This window comes from Microtus ochrogaster, unplaced genomic scaffold (assembly GCF_000317375.1).
Source record: "Microtus ochrogaster isolate Prairie Vole_2 unplaced genomic scaffold, MicOch1.0 UNK10, whole genome shotgun sequence".
NCBI lineage: Eukaryota > Metazoa > Chordata > Mammalia > Rodentia > Cricetidae > Microtus > Microtus ochrogaster.
The window spans coordinates 7,071,947-7,082,632 of record NW_004949108.1 but is presented as its reverse complement, the minus strand read 5'-3'; the positions used below and the strand labels follow the sequence as shown (position 1 = coordinate 7,082,632).

The window sequence follows — 10,686 nt, the reverse complement described above, 5'->3', positions numbered from 1 at the left end:
TCTCTCTCTCTCTCTCTCTCTCTCTCTCTCTCTCTCTGTCTCTCTCTCTGTCTCTCATCTCTTATTTATCTCTGTCCTCTGCTCTTGCTCTTGTCTGTCTTTCTTTTTGGACCAGAAAAGTTTTCAAACTTTTATTTTATGGGCATTTATTTTATTCTAGAAGTGGCTAGAGAAAACAAAAAAATTAAGACGGTTCTGGAACAACTCTACAAGAAGCACAAGCAAAATCTTGTTTCATAAAATGCTAGTGTACTGAGGTAATAACATCATAATAATACTTTCTAAAGTTCAACACAAATTAAGAGATAGGGCTGCAGAGGGTGTTTCAGTTGGTAAAATACTTGCCACTCGGACATGATGAATCCACATAAAAATAAAAGCTAAAAATAAAAACAAAAATCTGGTTTCAGCAGCATCATCTACCTGTAATCCTAGCACTACAGAGGCAGAGGACAGAGGACTTCTGGAGCTTGTTGGCCAGGAAGCCTAGATATGCCTGCAAATTCTGGGTTCAGTGAGAGACCCTGACTCAAAAATTATGGTAGAGAGGAATGGAGAAAGAGACATGTTGACTCCAGTCATTTTTGTTTGTTTGTTTGTTTTTTGAGAAAGGGTTTCTCTGTAGCTTTGGAGCCTGTCCTGGAACTAGCTCTTGTAGACCAGGCTGGCCTTGAAATCACAGAGATTGCCTGCCTCTGCCTCCTGATTATTGGGATCAAAGTTTTGTGCCCACACTGCCCAAATAAAGACTCCAGGGCATGTGCCACCACCACCCGGCTAAAGACTCCAGTCTTTGTATGTGTTATATGTTCTCTCTCTCTCTCTCTCTCTCTCTCTCTCTCTCTCTCTCTCTCTCTCTCTCTCACACACACACACACACACACACACACACACACTCATGTGTGCACAATAAAATCAACTTAAAAATACAGTATTAAGAAGTAACATTAAGAAGTAAAAGAAAAGACCTTTGCTAGTTGAAGAATTTTATTTTATTTTATTTTATTTTTGAGGGATGCAATGAACTTTATTGATGGTATTCAAGAGAGTAGGGCTTCCCAAGCTCCCTCCTGCTATTCTGGGGGTCTGGGATGGAAACTGTGAGGGAGATGCTCAGTGTCAAGGGTTAGTTAGGACAGGGACTGCTCAGCAGCCGAGGACCTCTCTCTTGCTGTGTCCTTGCTGGGATGGGGTGGTCCAGGGCAGGCTTCTTACTCCTTGGAGGCCATGTAGGCCATGAGGTCCACCACTCTGTTGCTGTAGCCAAATTCATTGTCATACCAGGAAATGAGCTTTACGAAGTTGTCATTGAGAGCAATGCCAGCCCCAGCATCGAAGGTGGAAGAGTGGGAGTCACTGTTAAAGTCACAGGAGACAACCTGGTCCTCAGTGTAGCCCAGGATGCCCTTTAGTGGGCCCTCGGATGCCTGCTTCACCACCTTCTTGATGTCGTCATACTTGGCAGCTTATTCCAGGTGGCATGTCAGATCCACGACGGACACATTGGGGGTAGGAACGCTGAAGGCCATGCCTGTGAGCTTCCCGTTCAGCTCTGGGATGACTTTGACCACAGCCTTGCCAGTGCCAGTGGATGCAGGGATGATGTTTTGGGCAGTGCCACGGCCGTCTCGCCACAGCTTCCCAGAGGGGCCATCCACAGTCTTCTGGGTGCCCGTGATGGCATGGACTGTTGTCACGAGTCCTTCCACGATGCCAAAGTTGTCATGGATGACCTTGGCCAAGGGGGCTAAGCAGTTGGTGGTGCAGGAAGCATTGCTGACAGTCTTGAGGGAATTGTCATACTTGTCATGGTTCACACCCATCACAAACATGGGGGCATCGGCAGAAGGGGCGGAGATGATGACCCTTTTGGCCCCACCCCTCAAGTGGGCCCCAGCCTTTTCCATGATGGTGAAGACACCGGTCGACTCCACAACATACTCGGCGCCTGCATCCCCCCATTTGATGTTGGCAGGATCATGCTCCTGGAAGATGGTGACGGCCTTCTTGTTGATGACAAGCTCCCCATTCTCAGCCTTAACTGTGCCTTTGAACTTGCTATGGGTGGAGTCATACTGGAACATGTAGACCATGTAGTTGAGGTCGATGAAAGGGTCATTGATGGCAAGAATGTCCACTTTGCCAGAAGTGAAGGCAGCCCTGGTAATCAGGTGTCCAATATGGCCAAATCCATTCACTCCGACCTTCACAATCGTGTCTCTGGAACGAGGCTGGTACTGCACGAAAAGAAGTGGCTGTCTCTAGAACAGGAAGGAGCAGAGAGCCAAGAATTTTAAAATATTTATTTGGACTCACGAAATGGTAGGCCTTAGGCCACTCTCTGATTGAATCCACATAAACCAGAGCTCCATAGAAACCTCCTCCTTCTTCTAGCAGAGGTTCTTTGTTATGGTTTTCTGTAGAGAAGCTGGGAAGTTATCAGAAGATTGTAAAGCAAACAAAAGAAAATATGATGCAGAATTTCACAAAATTAAGCGAGTGGAGCAGAACATGCACCCCTAGGGAGATCTGACAATGAACCGAAAATGAAATGCAATAGATTTTATAAAGAAAAACTATCTCATTGATGTAATGGGATGATCAGCATCGGCTCATACAGGCAAAAGAGTAAACAAAGCAAACAGCATGGAGAAAAGCCTGGGTCACTTAGCAAGCTTTGTTCCATCCTTCCCCTCTGGCAGCTTCCTCTAGCTATCTGCCTTTGACCCTTTTAGACATCAGAACAATGGCACTTACTTTAAAATATGAGTGATATGGTTAATTATTTTATCCCCTATGGAGTATTGTTTCATGTGAGACTGGTTTTATTTATAGTGGAGAAAATGGAGGCCTACAACTATAGGATCCATTGCCATGGGTGGGAATCTCTGGGAAGCGCTAAGGCCTCTCCAGGAGAGAGCAGGTAGGAGGGAGCAGGGATATGCAATCATTCTTTTAAAGTATAAGGACATAAGGGAATCCAAATGGCAATGTAAGTAAATTCTTTATTTTGAGAATGTTGTTGGCTATACATCAGAGAAGACTACTCAGGCACAGATGTAAGTTAATGGAAAGTCTCTATCAGTCAGCCTGTTTTCTACACTTGGTGATTAGGATCCCAATGTAGCCCAGAGACTTTCTTAGGGGGAGTGAGCTTCTAAGCACAAAAAACATGTCCTAGGTTGACAGACTTCAGTTAGCCAACACAATTAACCAGTTGCAGAATTGCAGAAGCTGAAAAGCAAGATTGGTACATTTAGAAATTTTTCCAGAGCTATGGACTTTGCTACATTAGGTCTTTATTTTCATTTTGGTAGGAGATGGGGTCTACGTGTTGAATTTTTTGGCCTGAAAGGTAATTCCATCATGGAGTCAGTTGTGCTAAGATTTGGGGCCTGTTATAATAACAGGTTAGTTGCGGGAAGAAAATGAAAGTGAGCGTACACATTCCAGTCAAGATAATTCAGATATGAAGTATCTCTTATGGGCTTACATATTGCAAAACTTTTTTTTCAGTTTGCGGTGCTGTTTAGGAAGACTGAGGAACCTTTAGGAGGTGGAGCCTCCTCACTGTGGGGTCATTGTTAGGGAGGAAGGATGGGAATTTAGAGTCCAGCCCTGATTCATCCCTACTTCCTGATACCCTGGATATGAACAACAGACTCATGCATCACTGTCTGCAGACAAGAGCCACTCCCCATCCTGTGTCTTCCTGATCACTAAGGATTGTCCTTTCAGATCATGATCCCGAATAAAACCCTATATCTTTAAGTTTTCTCTTATCTGGTATTTGGTATCAACAATATGAACAGAAACTAGTGTAGGGAAACTTAGTGTTTTTGACACACATCCATAGAGGCCCATGCACGTGATGGATGGTACACACAACCATGGACCACGGTTCCTATAACTGAAGTTTGAGAGTTGTTGGTCTAAAGTAGCACCTGTTCACTCATGTTGGAGGTATAAAAGGCATAATCCTTAGACTCAAGCACGTTTCCATCAACTCGGCCCCTTAAGTTGATTGACAGATACTTATCAGTTTTGGAGAGTGCTGTAGTAAAGCTATAAACATTTGGATTAAATAGAGATGGAAACTGGAGGTGCACTTGAGGATGAAAGAGAGTTTTTCAACCAGGCAAATGAAGGAAATGAAATTGGGGGCAAGAGAAAACTGGCATGACCGCTCAGGAAGCCATGAAAGTCAGGACCTTTGGGGGGGGCAACAGGGGTTTTGTACATTTGAAGCACGGATGAACAGACACCAATGTGGAAACTCTGCTACTCTGGTCCAGGATACTGGTATCTCACCTGTTGTTGTTGCAACAACTTCTCTACTATCCTTTTGCCTCTAGGATGCTTCCCATCAAACCCACATTCCATGTTCTGTCAATGGTTATTCCAAATTACAACCGTGGCCATTTCGTTCTCTACACAAAAGTCCTTCATGCTCTTCTTTGCTAGCAGAGCACAACTCGAACCCCTTAGCCCATCTTATAAGGTCTTACCTAATTACCCATGTGCCCTTCTTTATCTTTCTGTCTTTGCTTTTGTATCTCCTGTGGGTCTTCAAGACGTGAATTTTTCACCCAGTGACATTCCCTTTGGTAACTCATATCATATCTTTTTTCCTCTAAAATGTTCCAAGGGCAGTTTTATGCTTTTTATTCCCTCTCTTCTTCTCCAAGACAACAGGAAGATCTCTTCCACAGCATTCTGGACCATCTCCTTCACTCATCAACAAGAGACTACACTGTGCTGACCTTGTTTCTGATTCCCCATCCATCCCACATCTCATTCTGATGCCACTGAGGGTGAAGAATCTTGTTTTGCACAGACTCTAGATCTCACACAGGCGCTAATATGCCAGAGAGAGGTGGAATGCATCCTTATTAAACTGATGAACTGGAAGGTGTTCACATCTCTAGCAAGAAATTCTGTAAGGAAAACCTAAGGAATTATTTCTCTCATATAGTGGACAAGGTCATTCATTTTGAAGGACCAGTGATACAGGCAGTGAATTAATAATTCTGAGCACCCTTCAGGCTGTTCTTTTTCCTTGTTAGTTAACCTTTCCAAGTCCTTGACACTAACACAATTATATCCATCTAGCCTGAATGATTTCTTCCCTTTACCAGGCTGAACACAGCATGGGAAGCCTTGGTTAGATTGTGGATATTGATCTTCTTTACATTGAACTAAAATAGACTCTGTTCTCATTATTCCCCGTGCCACGAAGCCAACTGAACACTGAGCTAGCAAGTGCAGGATCATCATTACTTCAGCCATAGATATAGGATGAGATACTGATTATCGCTGGCTATAATATGTTTGTCAACTTTATAATGATTAACCTTGTCTCTTTTTCCCTTCCATTTATGTGAACATTGTATGTGCATGCACGTGCTTGCATGTGTATGCTCATCCATGTACACATGTATGTGTGCACATGGGATCCAAAGACCTCTCTCAGGTGTTTTCATCTATTATTCTCTATTGTATTCTTTTATGCAAGGTCTCTCATAGAACCCAGAGCTTGCCATTTCAACCCCTGTCTATCTTTGCTCTGCTCTCCACAGGGAAGACTGACAGATGTGTACCACTGTGCTTGAGTATTCCATGGGTACTTAAAATCTGAACTCAAATTCCCATGCTTACAAGGTAAGCACTTTACCCACTGGGGCATCTCTCCATCCACCAGCCTTGTCTTTATATGTACGTCTCAATCATGATACCTTTATACAACTGCATGTTGCTTTATTTTGTTCAGTCACTGGTATTGAACTCACGGCTAAGCACTTTGTGTATGGATGAAAGAAGCGTCTATAAAATACCTATTGTTTCTATAGTGGGTCTAACATCCTTGTGATAGGGAGCTGAGACAACACTTCACAATTATGCCTGGGGAGCCTTTTGAACAGCAAAATCACTGGTAAAGAACAAAATCATGGGAAAGTATGGAAATACCGGGGCTATGGAAAAGCTACAATATAAGAATTGAGGATAATTTTTCTAATGTGTTCTTGGATTCGGTTTGCCAATTTAGTAAAAGAAAGAATTCATCCAGGAGATATAAGAATTACAAACTTTAAAGACTATATATATATATATATATATATATATATATATATATCTCCTGACACTCTAGTAATCTGGAACTTCTATACTCTACAATTTAGATAGCTTTTCCAGCTAAAATCTAGTAAACAAAATTTAGATCTAACATGAAGTAAGGATGAATTTGATTTATTAGTTATATGCTGAATATTCTAACTAACCTCTAGATAATACACCATATTTAATTTATGAAACCTTCTCTCAAATTCACATCATAGGCCACAAGTCAAATCTTGAGAAATGCTAAACATTGAGATAATTTATTATTTAGTATAAGAAAAACATAGTAAAATTAGAAATCAACAGGATAAATGACAGAAACTAAATAAGTGCTTAGAGAGTAAACATCAGACTTATTACTGAACAACAGGATATCCAAGAAATCACAGAGGACATTTTTAAAGACTGATAAATGCAATTATCATAATTTATGCAAATTAACACAGTTACTGTCACACACTTCAGTTTTGTTTAGGCTGTCCTAAGAGAAAAGTTTATATCAATAAATGGTCATTTAAAACATCTGAAAAAAAAGAATTGAGGAGAGAAGACAAAGGTTAGTCTAGTTGGGCCTTAGGTGGGCACACACTCCTTACATCACTCTGTGTTTTCTGTGTTCTGTTCTGTGCATACAAATGGATCATGTGTGTCACGTTTTAGGCTTTCAGTTGTGTTTCAGTAAAGAGAGCAGTTGACGAACACAGAATTCACAAATCATCAAAATCAGCTATGTATGCATTTGAAATGTTCTAAATGAACGGAGGAGTGTGAAGAGCAGAGTTAACTGAAGCCGGAGACTTTCTGCATCCCTCCCAGTCTCACAGCCACTAGAAAACCATCACCTGACATTCATTACAATTGTTTGGCCGATGGCTCAGACTTATTACTACTGGCTAGCTATGACATATAAATTCTCCCGTATCTATTAATCTGTGTACTGCCACATGACCTGTAGCTTCCCGATAATGCTCTGGGATCTTACTCCTATGGCAGCTGCTGGCATTTCCCTTGACCCCGCCTTCCTTCTCCCTGTATCTCTGCTGGGATTTCCCACCTACCTATATTCAATCCTGCCATAGGCCAAAGCAACTTTATTCATCAACCAATAAAAGCAACACATATCTTCAGTGCACAGAAGGACATCCCACATCAAGTTACCTTATCTATTAAAACAAACAGACAAAACATGAACAGCGATTTTCTAAAATATGGAGCCCCTGACTGCAGAGAGTGCTGCTCTCTGAGTGATAAAAACCTGCTCAGGTGAGTTCTGTGCTTGTCTCAGCTCACTCCTGGAGGATGGTTTCAGAGGACCCTCAACACTGGTCCAGCAGAGAGTCCAGGCATCTCTAAGGTTTGTGAAGAATTCACACATCTTAGAGAACAATAATAGTGTGCAAGTCCAATGACTACCAAGGTAGAATTGCACAAAGAGAACCCCAGATTTCCAAAGAGGGTCTCCTGAGTGCTTACATGATCATCCTTATGTAGGTGGGAGTCAACTCTGAGAACTGGAGAAGCATGTCAGCAATGATCTAGGGGATAATCATTATAGTTCAAAAAGGGCCAGGGATAGTGTTTTCTCCCTCTGTTTAGACTAGAAAGTTCATTTCATGAAGTGCTGGATGAAGAGTTAAGGAGGAATTACTCTGAGATTATTTTATTTCTAGTCTAAATGCTCATGTGATTCTGATTAACAGTCTAAGCAGAACTCTAAATTGCTGGGCTATTTTAAAATAACTATGTTCATAACAAACCTCTAAAATATTTACTGGAATACAAAGAACTCACTATTCTACATAATAACATTCACATTGCCTAAAATTCAGTAACAAAAAGTTCCAGGCAGGGGAAAAAGATATGATCTATAATGAAAAGTAAAAAGCTTCCATAAAAATTAACCACAAAATGGCACAGAGGCTCGCACGGTGGTTTATTTACGATTATTGAGCCTATGTGTCAAATATTCAAGAACCTAAAGCAGAAATTGCATATAGAGAAGAAGTTTACAAAAAGATACAAAAGCATTTCTAAAGGAAAATCCTTAAGTGTCTGAAGTTAAACACATAGTGTATGAGGATGGAGCACATTCGGCCTTGAAGAAGGCATCGCTGGGGAGTTTGAAGTTCTATCACTATAAAGAACTCAAAATGAATCACAGAAGACTGGAAAAAATGACGAGGGCTTTAGAGCCACCAACTTCAAGCAACCAAATAGAAGAGTAATTGGAGTTTCTAAAGAAATGGGTGAGAAGAAATATATTAGGGGGAAATATTCAATTCCACCCTGAGAGTTCCTGCCTCTAATCCCATCGTTGGCCTTGGGTCTGAGTGAAGCTTAGGCTACATGGCAAGATTCCCCTTTCAAACAAATATATAAAAACCCAATGTCCTGCTTAGTTTTTTTGTTGACTCGATACAAGCTATAGCCTTTTGACAAGAGGGGATCTCTGTGGAAAAAAAAGCCTCCACTGGATTGTCCAGTGGGCAAGCCTGTGGGACATTTTCTTGATTGATGATTAATATGTGAGGGCTGAGCCCAGTGTGGGGTGATGATCTCCTGGGCAAGTGGTCCTCAGTTCTGCAAGAATGCAAGCTGGATGATCTGGAAGGAATAAGCCACCAAGCAGTGTTCCTCAAAGGCCACTGCTTCAGATCCTGCCTTGACTTTGCTCAGGGATGAGGGTTGCAAAGTTACATAAACCCAGATAAACCCTCTTTTTCCCAAGCTGTTTTTGGTCACAGTGTTTTACTACACAATGAAAAAGTCACTGAGACAGCGGTCCCACAATAACAGCAACAAATCCAAACAAAAGCACCCCTCTCCCCAATAAAACAATGAAGTGAATTGTTATCATAGGGTTTGGGAACACAAATGATGTTGACACATAGTTTACAGGGACAAACCAAATCAATTGTAAACAACAAAATAATAGAAGCAGTATGGAATTTCTAAAAAGAAAAATAAGTAGAAGTGAAATGTAAGACAATGGGAATGGGAAAATGGAAGTGTGTAAGGAAGTGTCCTGACTTGAAGGAATTGTGTGATAGATACATATATCCTGCTAAAATTCAAGGATCCAGTAGCTTATGGGCCAACAAAGATGTAGCATGGAACTCTAAAAATACCCAGTCAAAAAGAGGACTGTAATCTATATTCTTAGTGCAGTAACACTGCTGGTGGATGTGTAACTCATAATACATTGAAAAGATAATATTTTTATCATCAACATTTCTAAAACATAAATCTTTGGTTCAGAAATCTCACTTTGGGAAATATATTTTCCAAAGTCTATCATACATATGTAATGTCCTTTGTGCACAAAGTAATTAATTTGGAAGAACAAAATAAAATGCCTAAAGCCAAAAAAAAGAGGACTGTACATGAGTAAGAAAAGAAAAAGAAAGGAAGAAAGAAATAATATAAATAATTTCCAAAGTGGAAAATTTATATTCATGAATACTAATGAACACATAATCATGAAAGGCTCAAACATTCTGTTGAAAGGGAAAAATGCCAGATTGAATAAAAAAATAAGACTGGAGTAAATATTGACCACAAGACACACGTGTTTAATAGGAAGATAAAGGAGAAGAAATTGACAGGAGGAGGAGGATGAGATACTCTGCGCCAGCATATTCACCACCATCAGATTTCAGCCAAGAGCTGTTTGCAGTCAGCATTATTACAAGGGATAAAGTACAAGTTTTAAATAAGAAGTTGTTGATTTATTAAGAATATGTATCCATTAAAAACACTTAAAGACTGGACTTAAAGTTAAACTGATAAAGTGCTTACCTTGAGAGCCCAAGGACCAGAGTTCAAATCCCTGGAATCCATGAATAAGCAGGGTGTGCCTGGTGACCCAGTTGCAATTCCAGTGCATAGGAGGCCGAGAAAGGAAATTTCAGGATCAAGGCTAACTAGCCAGACTAGCCAAAATGGCAAGTTCCAAGGTCATCGGTACACCCTTCCTTAATATAAGGTAAAGAGTGACTGAGGAAGATGCCTAGTATTAACCTTGGGACCCCATATGCATGTGTGTGTAGACACAGACACATCCAAATACACACACACACACACACACACACACACACACACACACTACATATGTATGCAAAAGGGCTTCAAAAATACATAAAGTAAAAATAATATAATTACAACAGAAACAAACATATTAACTGTAATGAGAAATTTTAGTACATTTCTCTCATTAGTTGATAAATCAGTCCATATAACCGATAAAGATATAGATTAAATCCTTAAACAGCATTTAAGCCAATTGTATCAAATGATATTTTGACCAGACAACCTACGGCAACACAGAATAGTCAAACTTTTATGTAAAATGGGAACTTCCTCTGAGATCCTAAATTAAAGAACAGAAAGGCTAGAATAAATTGAAAGATTTCAAGTATGACTAAGTTTGTTCTTTGTCTGTATTTTGATTAAATTAGAAATCAGTAGCAGAAAGATAAGTACATGAAAATTTCTTTTTTTTATTTTATTTTTTTTTATTGAGAAAAAAAATTTCTGCCTCCTCCCAGCCTCCCACTCCTCCCGCCCTCC

General features: G+C 40.4%; 1 pseudogene; it reads right to left on the bottom strand.

Annotated features, from left to right (window-relative positions):
* Window positions 1-1,186: 1,186 nt before the first annotated feature.
* Window positions 1,187-2,126, bottom strand: LOC101987088 (annotated as a pseudogene).
* Window positions 2,127-10,686: the final 8,560 nt, after the last annotated feature.